This window comes from Anomalospiza imberbis, chromosome 1 (genome assembly GCF_031753505.1).
Source record: "Anomalospiza imberbis isolate Cuckoo-Finch-1a 21T00152 chromosome 1, ASM3175350v1, whole genome shotgun sequence".
In the NCBI taxonomy this organism is placed as follows: domain Eukaryota; kingdom Metazoa; phylum Chordata; class Aves; order Passeriformes; family Viduidae; genus Anomalospiza; species Anomalospiza imberbis.
The window spans coordinates 82552831-82567746 of NC_089681.1; the positions used below are offsets into that span (position 1 = coordinate 82552831).

General features: G+C 44.3%; 1 protein-coding gene across 10 annotated transcripts in view; it reads right to left on the reverse strand.

The window, feature by feature from the left end:
• RNF152 (ring finger protein 152) overlaps positions 1–13854 on the reverse strand; it is an 80633-nt gene extending 66779 nt beyond the window's left edge. For 5 of the 10 annotated variants that reach the window (XR_011001402.1, XR_011001400.1, XR_011001395.1 and 2 more), the window contains exon 1: positions 12198–13409. The gene's annotated coding sequence lies outside the window, so the exon portion shown is untranslated. The other 5 variants (XM_068197533.1, XM_068197529.1, XR_011001393.1 and 2 more) reach the window with 4 other exon arrangements.
• Positions 13855–14916: the final 1062 nt, after the last annotated feature.

Genomic DNA, 14916 nt, shown 5'->3' on the forward strand with positions numbered 1-14916 from the left:
ACAAGGGCTAAGGTGGAAGCTGCTTCTCCAATGTGCTCCCTTTTCATAATGCTGCTTTGGGGCCAACCCAGAAATCCTCACCCTCACCTGCAGGGCACACTAGGAACTACTATGAAATACAAGTCTATCAGTTCTAGAAATATGGATGTCAAGTATGAGCATCTGGAACAAAGCAATTTGAGAGTGGATTTCTATGAACTGTACTGAGATATAAATCTCTTTGATGGACAACCATTTCTGATGAGGCATTTCCTGAACAGGATGAGGAATCATGGTTAAATTCCTAGGAAGTGATGAGCAGTTCTGGGGAATGGGAAAGAAGCATGGTAGGCCTGGGCAAGGAGAGCAGCACTGTTTTTTCCTCAACTTTTCTACAAACATTTCTGGGGATTAACAACATGACAGATATAACTGAAAACACTGGATGAGTACATCAAACATATGGAAGAGCTACTTACATTAGGCTAATGCAAGTTTATGTTTTCAATCTGTATAACTTTGCTGTGGATTTAAATCTCAGCAAATGGGCCTCTTCTCCTCTTAGACAGCTTCACAAAGTCATCTTATCCACTCTTCACTGCTGCATCTCTGTCTATGAAAATTAGATTAAAAAGACTTGTAAAATATCCTGTGATCTCCAGATACAGGGTATCTCTACACCATCAAATTGCTGGCAAATAAACATGGCTTTTCTATCCCACTCACTCAAAGCCTCAGGTCTGGATATCAAGTTTGCATGTGCAATATAAAGGGTAGAAAAATCAGGCACACCAAGTTCAGTTGCTTTTTTATCCTTCAGCCCAAGGAGGCACAGAGTGTGAATGACCTGGGTTTTACAGCTCAGGAGGTCATGACTGGGAAGAAGAGTGGAGAGCCTGTTCTCATGCTCAACTTAGATCTGCTGGAAATCACCCCTGCCCAAACGAGGCAGAGCTTTAGCCTCATCTGTGGCTCACACTGCCCTCCCCAGGAGCCACACACTGAGATGTCCAGACAACCGCCAGGAGGAACATCTAGGGCTACAGTGCAGCAGCCTCTGCTGGGGCTCCTGCCATCCATCCTCAGCCAGGAAAACATGCAGGAGGAGCAAAGGAGAGGAGACATGACCTTCCACAACACCCTGCAGAGGCAACTCCACACCAGCTCTTTGGAGAGGAACAGTTTTAGTCACCACGAGTAGAAGATGTGAGACAGGACTTCTACCTACTGCCACCGCAGTGTAACTTGCAATAATGAGCAGTAAATGTAAACTGTGGAGTTTCCTACCACCTACAGGAAATTTCTAGTATTAGGGAAGTGTTTGTGTTTCTGTGTGAGTTTGCACATGTATACAAGCTTATGTACTTTAATGATGTTGGTTATTCCTAGGAACATGGATGATGACAGGCTCCATTTGTCCTGCAAGATTTATAACAAAGGAACAAATTAATCCCTACTTAGGCATCATGCAAGAGAATGGGACTGAGCAAAAAGGCAGCTCTGCCTAGGCTAGCTTGTGGAGCCAGTTCAGGAAACCCCAGCAAATCAAATCAGAATGCGGGGATTCCTTTGAAAAGTCCGAACTCAGTGCCTGCAGTGCCAAGCTACTTGTAGAGATAAGATATTGCTTTCCACAGATGAATTTTGCAGAACCTGTTTCTTGATAACAAGTGACATCAGCAAAGCACAAAAGGAGCAACCCTTTTGCTAATTTTTTAGCATCTTTGGAAAGTGTAAGAGCATGTGAATTGTCTCATATGAGCATGGTTCCATCCAAGAAGACCATGAGATTCACAGTCTGCTGGCATGAGGATAACAATGTCTAAATCTGACCTTGATGTTCATTAATTCATGTCACATTCCCACCAGTGGTGCTCAAGTTCAAGTCCACCTCTTCCAAGTTAGCACAACACTATTATGCTGTCATGTTTCTACAATATCTGCTAAGAAGCAGATGCAGTGAGGTCATGGTAAGCTTTGGTCATGTGGGAGCAAAGTAAATTCTCAGAGCCTTTAAAAGGCAAGAAGAGATAAAAGAGAAGCAAGATTTCCTTGAGGAAGGGATGATGTATGGATATTGCAGTGTCAGGCTGCGTAAACACAGCTGCAAATCTGCACATAGAGTCAAGCTGCTTTATGGGGTGTTTATTACACATCTAGATGGATATCTCTTTATATACTTATAGAAAACAAATATCCACATAAAACACCCTTCTGCAAGCGCCACTCAGGCCTCTTCATTGCAAAGAAATTGTTACAAGTGGGATAAGGGAATACTGTGAAGCATTCAGATCAGAGCGGTGACTACAGGTGAGCCATCCCAATGAGCTCAATGGCATTACAGTCGAGCACTCTGCAGTAGCAACATCAAAGCATCTTCTACAGTCCTGCAAGCACTGCCACCACTGGGTCTTTTAACAGCAGTTTGAGGCCATCAATCAGCTGCCAACATGGCATCAATGCAGGGAAGAGTCACCAAAACAGGCCGTAGCACTGCGGTATCTTTGGACATACAATAGAAATTGGCTCTAAAAGAAATGCAGACATAAAACCAAATAAAATCAGTTGGCTTGGCAAGGGATCAGTCTGGATTATCAAAACATTTATGGACACAATACCTTAGCTTTCTTTCCTGCAGGCAGTCACGAGGAAAAGAAACGTGGCTGAAGGGATACCCGACACCAGATTTTGCACCTTTATAGTAAGCTCTGCAAAGATTGTTCTCAAATTGCAACCAGCAGTGTAGCAGTGTGCCAGTTCTCATATTTATTTTCAGCCAGATCAGCACCCGAATCTCCAGCTACATCATCTTTTGTGTCAAAACAAAGAAGAGGGCAGGAACAAATAGCCAGTAAGAAAGGTATATCTCCTTTACAGTGTCTCTTCACTGGCACAAGTTTTACCACCAAACTTCCTGTTAAATTTCCTCCATACCTTGAATCACACCTACGAATTACAATATCACCTGTATGTATCTTCTTTTCTCTCCAAATTCTTCCAGATTTCTTTCAGAGGGGCTATATACCAGTCAGCAGAGACTAAGCTAGAACTAGAAAAAAGAGCTGCATATGGGGACTCGCTCCAGCTGAGAGAATGATGACAACTTCCAGAAGAGCCATCAAGGACTTCTCTACTCTAGGACTGACAGGTGCTGAGTAAAAGGGATGCTTTTAACAGCTCTCTTGCTACTCCTTGGCCCCATGGCACTGGAACAGTAGGACATGGAGGACTGAAGACAACAGTGGTGTCTCTCTTGCTGGTGGAAACCCTTAATGTGGCTGGGCAAGTATTGGTGCTAACGCAGCAAAACATAGATGCTACGCTCCTGACCACATTTTTACTGCATTATACACCAATCCATCACAGCATGTTTCTTCAGTACAGGCATAGCTGAAACATTTGGAAAATAAAATACCAAAATAGAAAGCTGGGAAGAATATTTGTAACCATCTATTAGAGGTAACCTAAGTTTGCATAAGTCCATGGGACCTGATGAGATTCCTCTGCAGGTCCTGAGGGACCTGAGAGATGAAGTCACTAAGCCACCATCTGTCATTGTTGAAAAATTGTGGCAGTCAGGTGAAGTCCCTGATGACTGAAGAAAGGAAAATATAACCTCCATTCTTAAATAGGGGCATGGCCAGCAGGTCAAAGGAGGTGATTCTCCCCCTCTACTCTGCTCAGACTCCACCTGTGTGCCTCCAGCTCTAGGGGCCCCAGCATAAAAAGGACACATAACTGTTGGAGCAAGTCCAGAGGAGCAACACAAAGCTGATGAGAGGACTGGAGCACCTTCCCTCTAAAGACAGGCTGAGAAAGCTGGGGCTGTTCAGCCTAGAGAAGAGAAGATTGCATGGAGACCTCGTAACAACTTTCAAGTACCTGAAGGGAGCCTACAGGGAAGCCAGCCAAGTTCTTCATCAGGAACTGTAGTGATAGGACAATGAGTAATGGGCACAAATTGAAGAAGGGGAAATTTAGGTTAAATATTAGGAAGAAATTCTTGACTGTGAGGGTGGTGAGACACTGGATCAGGTTACCCAGGGAGGCTGTGGACACCTCAGTGTTCAAAGCCAGACTGGATAAGACCTTGAGCAACCTGGTTTAGTGGGAGGTGTCCCTGCCTATGGCAGGGGGATTGGGAATAGATGATCTCTAATGTCCATTCCAACCCCTTAACATTCTATGATTGAAGTAGTTATGTAACATGTATTGCATAACTATCAGATTTTATGGCATCTGTGGGTAGCTTTTATTACTTCCAAATTTTCTTTCTGCATTAAAAAAAAAAAACAACCAAACTTCCTAATCACACATCTTTTCCTCACAGTTGACTTCTCACTGTAGTGACTAACCAGATATACCAACCACCTCAACAGAGATTCTCTTAAACTGTGGCCCACACTTAACATTTTCAGCATAACTGCAGCAAGAATCTCCATTTTATGATTTAGAAACTGAAGTTTTCAGTTGCAATATCAATTTTGCAGTCATTATGTATTTTGTTAAGGGGATTCTTATAAACTGCTCCTGCATCAGGAACATTTTACCAGCAAAGAGCTTCTGGTGGAGATGCCTGGCTCTAATAAAAATAATCTACTCCTCCAATGATTATCAGATTAGATGGGAGGCTTTTTCCTTATTTATTTTTCTTCTGGGCAGGCTTAGTACCCAACAACCCAGAAACTCCTTCAAGGACAATACAAGACACTCTGAATCATGGATGTCTCAGACACTCTCATGCCTGCATCCCTTCCCACTGAGGGAAAAGTAGAGAAGGGCAACCAAATCCTCCCCCAGCAAAAATGAATGGTGACAGGAGACATAAGCTGCTTCCCCCTGCTTTTCTCTCCCTCCATGTCCTCCCTCTGTGTGCGGCTCTGAGGAGGGTGGTAAAAGGTGCAAGTTGTCATGGGAGAAGGAGAAGCAGCATTTCTCACAGCTGAATTTTTGCCAGCATGAGCTGTGGTTCATGAACTCAGCCTCTGGCCCAAGGCTAAGTTCAATTGTGTCTGAAGTCTGATGAAATGCTTTGCATTGCTCTAATATAATTTTTTATTTCAGCTGAGGTTTTTTCCAAGGCAGGAGACAATTCCTCTGCCTGACTAAAATAAACACGCTTTGAGCGCTGTTTGTAATGTATTAAAAGGGATTTGCTTTGTTAATTTTCACAAATACCAAGTCCATTCTGCAGGAATATAAAATGTACAGTAAAAAAATATGCGATCCATCTAAGGATCACAGAGGTTCTCTTCTTCACATTATGTCCAGTGGAGATGATCAAGATCCTGAACTTAAGGATTTTGTAATTCATAGTGAAAACCTTGACTGTAAAAAGATATTTCTAATACTAAATGGCTCTTTATGAGACAAAAATGTAACAAGATCTAATGGCTAGAAACTTGGCTAAGAAGATACAATTAATTTTAATAATCACTAACCATTGAAAGTAATTAGCTGCTAGATCAAACTACTGAATAATGATAATTTTTAAAAATCTTAATTTCTGGCTTCATTTAATTGAAAGTACATGTTCCCTTATAAGGTACACAGTAGCTCAAATAGAAGTTACAGGGCTGAAGCAGAAATTACTCAGAAAAATGCTATGATCTGCATTAAACAGGTCGGGCTGGATGACCTAATAGTTCCTTCGGGCCCTAAATCCTATGAATTATGAATCTAGGGTGCTCTCCTTGGAGAGTTTGAAAATGCTTTGCTGACACGAGGCTATAATCCACTGTCATACTGCAGGCCAACCACGCTATCACCTCAATGTCCAAAATCTATGTTTTATGGCCATCTCTAAAGGGATAAACTTTACTATTAGGGTATTAAATATTTCAGAGAAATAGCTAGCAGATCTGATATTTGGAAAAATTCCCTTTAACAAAGGGAGAGCAGGATAGATGTGCACTGTGAATGTCCCTGGGCCAAGGACCTCTGTCTGCCCAGCAGAAGCACCATCTACTTCTAGGCTGACATCTTGACGTCACCCTAGCAGAGCCACAGAGACCTCAGCTAAGGATACGGCCTTTTCCTCACTGAAAGGGCAAAAAACCTGACCATCTCTCTGTATTATAGGCAAAATACAGGGATGAAGACTCTCCTACTCTAGGTACTGCTAAACAAGCAGTACAGCAGGCAGTGCATGCTCACATGGACACACTGACACCAATATTAAAACACAGGCATGTGGATGCCCCATCCCTGGAGGTGGTCAAGGTGAGGTTAGACAGGGGTTTGCCACTGTCCATGGCAGGGGGTTGGAAGTACATTATATTTAAGGTCTCCTCCAAACCAAACTGTTCTACCATTCTATGATAACAAAGAAAAAAATTTCAATAGGCAACTTTAAGCTATACAGGGGTTGCTTATTTTAGTTGCAGACTAACAAGACTGGAGGTTGCAACTGCCTCTATGAACTCACCTCAAACTTTGTGAGACTTCTCTGTCCTGACAGAGTAACACAGTAAAGACTGGTTTGAAAGCAGCTCAGCTTCAGGAGATGTCACACTTTTGTGTAGCAGGGAGCCCAAGCCAGCCAGCCAACCTGGCAGACACAGATTAGTTCTTCCCTTGGCACCCTCCCACCACTGGCACAGCAAGATTTCCCCTGTACCCAAGGCGAACCTATGCTCAGCAGCCTCACAGGTCTGGCTGGATCCAGACCATGCTGCCTGGTAAAGCAGATCTCCAGGGGTGCAGCATGGGATGCTGAGCCATGATCCAGAGATTTCCTGGACTTCCTAGTGCTACTGAGGGGAAGGATTCACTTCTGAGGATCAACAAAGTCTGGGAAGACCAAAGATATCCACTGAAATAGCATTAACATGCCTGAACCCAAATGCCTCCTCTTAACAGAGGCAAGAAGAGCTTCAGAGACCTTTTCTGTGTGGCTTATAGACAGTGGCGGGCTGACTGATCATGTACAAACTTTGATAGTGAAACAAGTGTGTGAACATCAAGGCTTGGAACAACTGTGACCATACAAACCTCTAAGGGAATCTAATCACTGCGGTATCAGAACTGCTCAAGCAATGTTTGAGAGCAGAGCAGGGAATGACACCAGAGAGGATCATCCCAGGTTCCTGCTCCAACAGTGTGACCAGGCAGCTGCTCATGCCTATGTGACTTGTGTTAAGGCCCTTGAAGCATCCCTCCATTGCAATAGTCAAACCACAGATCTCTTACACATAAAGCTGCTATAGAATGAGCCTGAGTGCTTTTCATAAAAGCCTGATCCAAACCTGCTGAAGAAGATATTGCATTTAACTTCTGCAATCAAGCCTAACAGGTGTTCTTAATATGCCACTGCATTACTCAGCATGCCCTTTCTCTCCCTTCACAGTCACATGGCTTGCCTACTGAGTTTTATTTTGACCTAAGGTAGCATTTTCAGCAGGCACACATCATGTGAACAAACCAGAAAATTAACAGGCTGGTGATTTGCTGCTGCTCTTGTTAAGTCAAACAGAGAGAGCACCCTTGTCTTCATAAAGCTCTGCTACAAAAACTTCAGGCAGTGAGAAGTTAGGAAGTTGCTGCTCCAGTCAAATTACCCCAAGGTCTGTTTTGAACCATTCTGTAATCAAGAAAAAATGGGGGACCAAGGGTTTTGCTTCCTGGCTGAGCCTTTTTATCTGCTTTGGTCAAGAACTCTTTGCTTCTGGAAAGCGGGGTCCCATTCCTTAGACTGTGCTAGGGCTTTGTTACAGGATGTATGTGGGTATGAGGCAGGTGGGAGCTGTAAGCAGCAGAGCATTCATTGACTGTCTCATCTGGGACAGGGCTCAGTGGTTCTGAATCATTGTGCTGAGGATCTTCAAGACTTGGGCAAATAGATTAAACATTATAATAAAACATATACTGAAACAAACATCCTTCTTGAAATGAGGAATAACCCCACTCCAAGTTCAACAAATGCATGTGCCTTGTCTCAGTTCCCTTTGTGTAAAGAGCAAGTTCACCAATATTAGTTCAGAGCAATGTGTTGAACTATGGATTGTGAAAGACACATCTACCACAATAATGGAGCTCTATAAATAACCTAAACTAAAAACACTTGGACAGACACATGTAGCTAAAGGACTTCATACTTCAGTGGGCAAAACCACAAAATACCAAAATAATTAAATTTGTCCCTCAGAAGCCTTGAAAATAATTGGGTCAAGTTTCCCTATTTCATCCCCTCCTATTTTATAAGATAATTATGAACAACTCAGTACACCCAGTTTCTGGAAGCAAAATTCTGCACATTCTTGTTTTTTCCTTTCTGCTTCCAAAGAAGCAAACAAAAGAAAGAATAACTGAGTCTGAGCACAGTTAGGTCTGCAATATGCCACTGGCTTTCCTCCACACAGCTCCCTTTAAGTCAAACCAGCTGATTAGCTCTGAGATGTCTGTCTCTGAAGAATCCCTCTTCCCAGAGCCAACAAGAAACGGAATTGTGGTTGCCTGAACCAGAACAGTGCTTCTGGGATTTTTTCATGCACTCACCCTGTGCAGAAGAGTCAACATAATAGTGCAACATGACAAGATGTTGAGCCACAGTGCCAAGACAACTTGCACACTTTGCATTTTTCCTATTAGAGATGCATCAGTGGAGTGGTTCTGGAAGGGAAGAGAGGGAGAGAAAATGAGAAAATAGTGCAGAGGAGTCAAGTCCAGCTCCAAAAGCCTTTGTGTTTTCATTTTTCTATCAAGATGAGGTATTACAAGACGGTGATGATTTGTAGATTTTAAGTACTGTAATAAATGTGCCCTTTTATTAAAACTGTTTTCCCAGGGAAAAAAAAAAAAAAAAAACAAACAAAAAACAAATACAAAACAACCAACCAAACACCAAAGCCAGAACCAAAAGGAAAAAAGGACCAGAATATTACAAACTACATAGCATCCTCAACTGCACGCTTCATGCTAAGATGAGCAAACATAGAAAAAACTAAAAGCAAAACCTTCTTTCTGATCCTTCCTCACAGTTTTTCTGGGAAATATTCCCCCGAGATCACACTACCAAAAAAACTGTGAGTTCCATTTCTTTTCTTAATACCAGGAATGAAGAAATACGGAAAGTTTTGAATGCATTTTCCAATTTTCATTTTTGTTCTGAACAGAGACCTGATTTTAGGCCAGTTGGTCCAGACATTTTTGACTTAAGGGAAAGAGGGTTTATATGTTATCTCTGCACCCTCCCAAACCAGGCTTCTCCCCAATGCCAGTGTGGCAGCAGCCAGAAGTTGGCCTTGTGCTGCAGTCCCCTCTCCCTCAGCCTCCCTCCAGCTGGGTGCCCACTGGCATGTCCCTGGCCAGGACTCTCAGCCCTGCTCTGGCTGCCCCTCTCCAGCCCAGGGAGCTGTGTAGCAGGGAGCCTTTCAGCCACCCCAAGCATCCAGGCTGCCTGCTCTGAACCTGAGGGAGTGAGCAGCAAAACCACACTTGGGTTGTCACCTCCTTGCCCAGGCTTAGTCTCCACAGCAGAGCACCAGGGCCACCACTGTCCTCGGGCCCATTTTTGCAGCCCATCCTACACCGTGACCTCATCTCACAAAGAGTCTGTGACTTCTCAGAGCTCCTGAATCCTTTTAATTTGTAGTGACAGAGAAAGGGGTTGCCCATTGCTGATGGGCCTGTCTCTGTGCTGGAGGTATACACATATCTGTTCAGTCATAAGGAGACAGCTGCTCATTTTCAGCCTTTTTCACTGTAAATATATTGGTAGATTATGGGGCAGGAAGGTAGTATAATTTCTAATGGAAATTACCTTAATTATAAATTAGATACTTTAAGAGGATTACCCTCACAAAGAGAAGTATTATCTCATAGTTATTATAAAAAACCTACTGCTCTGCTGTTTTAACACAGCTTAAAACCTCAAGGCTGATAAAAGAGTTCACTCTCAGTGTTCTTTTTTTCAAATAAGGAGAAGATATTTGGATTGACTTCCCTCCCCACCCCGCTTCTGAAGAGTCTCTAAATTGCACCACAGCGTTACTGATCCATGAGCTGTACTGTAGATGTTTGCTCTTAAAGGTCCACAAATCCCAACTGTTCGTTAGGTGACAACCTATGCCTAGGGCCCTGGCAGAGATTAACTTTACCATTTAGTTGGCTTCCTGACAGAGATTTTTAATCCTGTGAATTACTTTTAGAAGGGCTACATCAAGAATTTCAGAGCTGCTTTATTATCTGTGAATCAAGCCTTGGCTGCACATTCAGAACATCATCCCTACTTGAGAAGAGCAAACATATGTATGTATGGGGATATAACAAATGAGTCTTTCAGACCCATCTTGACAATGAAGTTCATAGATTTACATCCATTCTAAAGATGCAGTAGAAAAAGGACAGAAGGTCACAAGTTTCTTTCCAATATAAAGCCTGAATTTAGCCCCAACACAGCTTTGCTCTATGGAAACGTGAGCCTGAAATTTGCCAGACACCCTCAAGTGACAGAGGGTATTTTTTTCAGAAAAAAAGAAAATTAACTGGAGATTTGTTTTTTCAAATATGGCTCAACAAACAGTTACCTTCTGTTGAGACTCTGACTCCTGCACTGAACCAGTAACATTTCAGCACAGAAACTTTCCTGCAAAACTAGTTTATGCTCTGATAAAAATTTAAATATAGAAGCCGGGCAAAGAAGAGCTACTTTTTTAGATAGAAATCACTTTTCAGCAAAACATTTGCTCTTTGGCCTTGGCTTTCAGTTAAAGTGCTTTATCAAGCTACCTTTTTAAAGATCATAGCATGAACTCAGAAAAGGCTGGCCTTATGGGGAAGGGCAAGGCTCTACATCCAATTTTCTTTATCCATCCATAGGGTCACATCCATAGGACTATTAGGCAATGCTACAGACACCTTTGGGGCATGGAAGAGAGGGAGGTACACAGCCAGATGTGCATCCTCACACCCATCTCTGCATAAAGCTCATGGAGAAATAGGGCTGGCAAGCACAGCAAGCTCCTTCCTGCTTGGAAGAGCCCATGCCCTCTCCTTGATGGTGGCAAAACGCCATTGTCTTGGCAGGGAAGCGCTGAGCCCTGAACACACCAGGGCTGCAGAAACCTCTCCTCAAAGCCGCCAGCCAGGCACTGGAGGTCCCTCGATTCCTTGGGCTTGCATCTGCCACAGACACTGATGTAGAAAATGGCTGCAAAAGCAGCAACATGCTGCCAAAACGAGGAGAGCAACAGGTATGGGATTTGCCCTTCGTGGGCTATGGGAATTCCAGCCTCAGTTCTGCAGCTCGTCGGGCTGGGAGTCCCAAAAACCTAATAAACTGGGAGCCGAGCATCCACCATGTTGGGAAGCACGTCCTCAGATCACCGTTTGGTCATGTTTATACATTTAGGCTGTATGCAAATCTTGTGGCGAGCTATCAATTATAAACCCTCAAAGGCTTTTGCACTGTTATAAATGATACAGCATGAGAAATGTTATAGTCACGGCAAAAGTGTTTTCCGAAGCAAAGGCATACAGCCCGGAGCCAGGAATGAGGTAGTCACTTGTACAATAGAAATGTAAATTCAGTAACCTGGAGCAGGGGTGGGGGAACACAGAAGCGATGCAAGTCCTTACAGAGCCAGGTCCCAGGGGTAAATTTCAGGCACCAAGAGGTAAGCAGATAGGAGGAAGAGAAAGTTTTTCTATGGAGGAGCACGGCAACCAGAATAGTCAGGTTTAAAATCAGAGGAAGAGGTAACAGATTATCCCAGCCCCAGTAGCAGCAGCAAATGAACTACTCCAAAAAGCTAGCTGGTTAAAGCAATAGCCAGAAAAAATAAATACTTAAAGCTAAGTAAAATATTAATAGTTCTTTTATTTTATTAACTTTATTCTAGTATCACATACCCTCAGGCCTAAGTAAACACCCTTTATCGTTCAGTCCCATCTAGTGAAAATGCTGACAGTCGAGAAACATAAAACAGAGGGTTTCCAATCCTTCTGGGTGGAATCGGAGGATTAGTATGCTTTAACAACAAACAGCTGAATTTAAAATAAAAAACATTCCCGGGATATCACAAACCTCCACAGAGAGGAGGGAAGCTCCTTCAAGAGCAGCTGGGCATGGGAGCCCTCTGATGTTCAGAAGGGGGTGGGAAGGACCCTGGGCACAAAGGGTATGCAGCACAGATCCATGAGCAGCGCTAGAAGCCTCTCTGCCTCGACATAAAAGCCATATACCAAACCCCCATACAGAAGGAGCTCAGGACACCTACCTGAAGGAGCCCGAGGCAGGAGGAGGACCACTGGAACCATCAGGAAGACCGAAGCAATCCCACACCTCTTGCCTCAGCAGGAAAACCCTTATTTCCTAGCTGCTTCCCATCATTCTCCAGCCTCTCTGTCTAAACAAGTCATCTGAAACCCATAGCCTAGGGGCGGCTGTCCAAATGGAGAGGGATAAACCAGCTGTGTTTTGGCCAGACCTGATTGAAAACCCCAGTCCTACAGTGCACCAGCTCATCAGCTGGTGAAAATCAGCTCCACATGCCCGTCAGAGGTGCAACCATAGGAATTTGCATCCTGCAAGGCTTTCTTGAATGCATCCTGACTTCTTTTTCAGTGTCAAAAATAAAGCTTGTTATTTGCTGAGGTTTGGGATAGGGGGTGGGGACATGACAGCAAGATCCTGAAATGTTCAAATAAATGGAGGCAGCAGTGTTTTGAAGTACTGCTTGTTCCTCTCGAGGCTTTGCCCAAAAAAAGGGAAAAAAAAAAAAAAAGGATAAAAAAGGATAAAAAAAGTGTGGCCTTGTGACTTTTTTATAAAACCCCGCTTTATCAGAAAGTTCAAAATATAAACAGCTGCTTTTACTGACTACATCAGTGCAGCTGGGCTGCCTAATCCTTAGCTAGCAGTGTTATAAATACTGCTCAGACAGGCAGGTTAGATCAGATTTTCCCATGAGCTCACCCAGGACGGTTGGCTTTCATGGACAGGCATGCTGTTATCTCTTTTAGCAGCCAGCGTTTTAACAGCCGGCTTTTGAAAGCCAGCCACAGTTTTCAAAGAGTCAGTCCTGGGGAGGAGGAGAAGGAGGTGGCAGAGGAGAGTATCTTTCATCACAAAGCTGACACAGGAGAAGCTGTGCCTGGATTGATGCCACTGGAGAATGTATCACTCACTGTCAGGCAGAGCCGGGCCATTTCCAACAGGCAGCGACCAAGCTGCTGCAGAGCCCTGGGCTCTCTCCGGTGGGCACAGGCCTGTTGAGACCAAAGTGCCCCTGCAACACTGGAACCTGTTTTTGCCCCGGGGATAAAGTGTAGCAACAAAGGATATGGAGCTAACCTCCTTCCTCTGCATCCCTGAGAGCATCCCAGCACCTTGGTACTCAAGGGATGGGGTCTTCCCACTGCAACCCCTCACCCTAGAAACACCAGTGGGGGAGGACAGAGAGATGGGACGTGCATATTTCAGTGAGGATTGTTCACCTTATCATACAAATTGCGGTTTTTAACATCAAAGGGCAGTAATGCTTCCAGTTGGACCTCCTGGCACTGTGGTTCCTGCCCCTCAGGGATAATCCCAGTGGCATGGTCACCTCCATGAAGGGCAACACAGCCTTGGCTAGAGAAAAGCATCTTGCAAAGAAATTATTTACGGTAGAAACAATAAAATGAAGATACATTATCAGTAGAGCTTAAATTGTAGGAGGATGACTAATCAGAGCCCAGCTTTGGATGGCCTCCGTGGCCTGTGCCTGGCACGAAAGCATTAACCCAAACCTCCTCAGCCAAGACAGACAGAAAATCACCTTCAGTTGCGCAGCCTTCGAGCTGATCACTACAGAGGTGTTTCAGAACAGCAAACATGGGGCTGCCACCCCAGGGAGAAATGAATCCATCAGGAGTGAGAGGGGAGAAGTCCCGCAAGAAGAGCAGATTAAGGAGTGTGTTGAGGAGGCCCGATGGTATCGGAGCCGCCTCGGCGCCCACCCTGCGCGGTGTCGGTCCGGCGCTGCGAGAGCCGTCACTGCCGCTGCAGGGCATGAGCTGCCCTTCCTGTCAGAAACCATTCCGTGGCAATCTTGCTCTGGGCGTTTGGCTGATGTGTCAGAAGAGCCAAGAGGAGACGAGGGAGGTGACATTATTGCTGCTGCTGCCGCAGAAGAAAAGTGCAGATAATGAAAACTGTGGCTGTGTCAACAGTGCTGCTGAGGAAAGGCTTTTTCCTCTCTATGTTTCTATTTCTTCAAAAAGAGAAGCAAATCTCCAAGTGCTGGCAAAAGAAAAAGTGTTTTTATGGGAGTCCACTAAAAAATGCAGCCAACATGAAGCTATTTGAGCTTCTGGCTGCACTAGAGTTAAACCCAATGTGTCTGTCAGTGAAGGATGCTGGGCAAAAGGGCCTTCACCCATGTTTCCTCATCTGTCCTTACAGTGATCCCAGTGGTGCCATCCCAGCTGAAAAAAAGAAGTTGAAAAAAAACCACTACATCTGCATGTACACTCAGGAGCGGCCAGTGCATACTAGTTCCCTGATGAGGGTCTGAGCTCCAGTCGCAGACCCAACCCAGCACAGACTTGCACCCAGCAACCCCACAGGACACAGAAGCTCCCTTTCTTTCCTGAACACCATCAAGACTGAGGAAAAAAAGCCAAAGCTCAGGTCTTCATAGCACCCTTCCAACTTCAAGGAAGTCAATAGTGAACAGTGGGACAGGGTTTGTTTTGGCCCATTTGGATCACAAAGTGCAGAGGCAAAAACTTCATTTGCCAAAAAATGGGTGATCCACCTAGATGATTTCTGCTAGAGGGCACAAGTTGTCTTTAATTTCCAGTTGCCGAGGGCTGCAGTAAGGGAGGGGAGAGAAGGATGGTCATTGAGAGGCCTGTGTTCTCAGGAGAAAAGACTTCATCCCTCTCTGCCTCTCTCTCAGCCAATTTCAGCTGAATTCAAAGCAGTCTCAGATGTATAAGTCTCAAAAACAA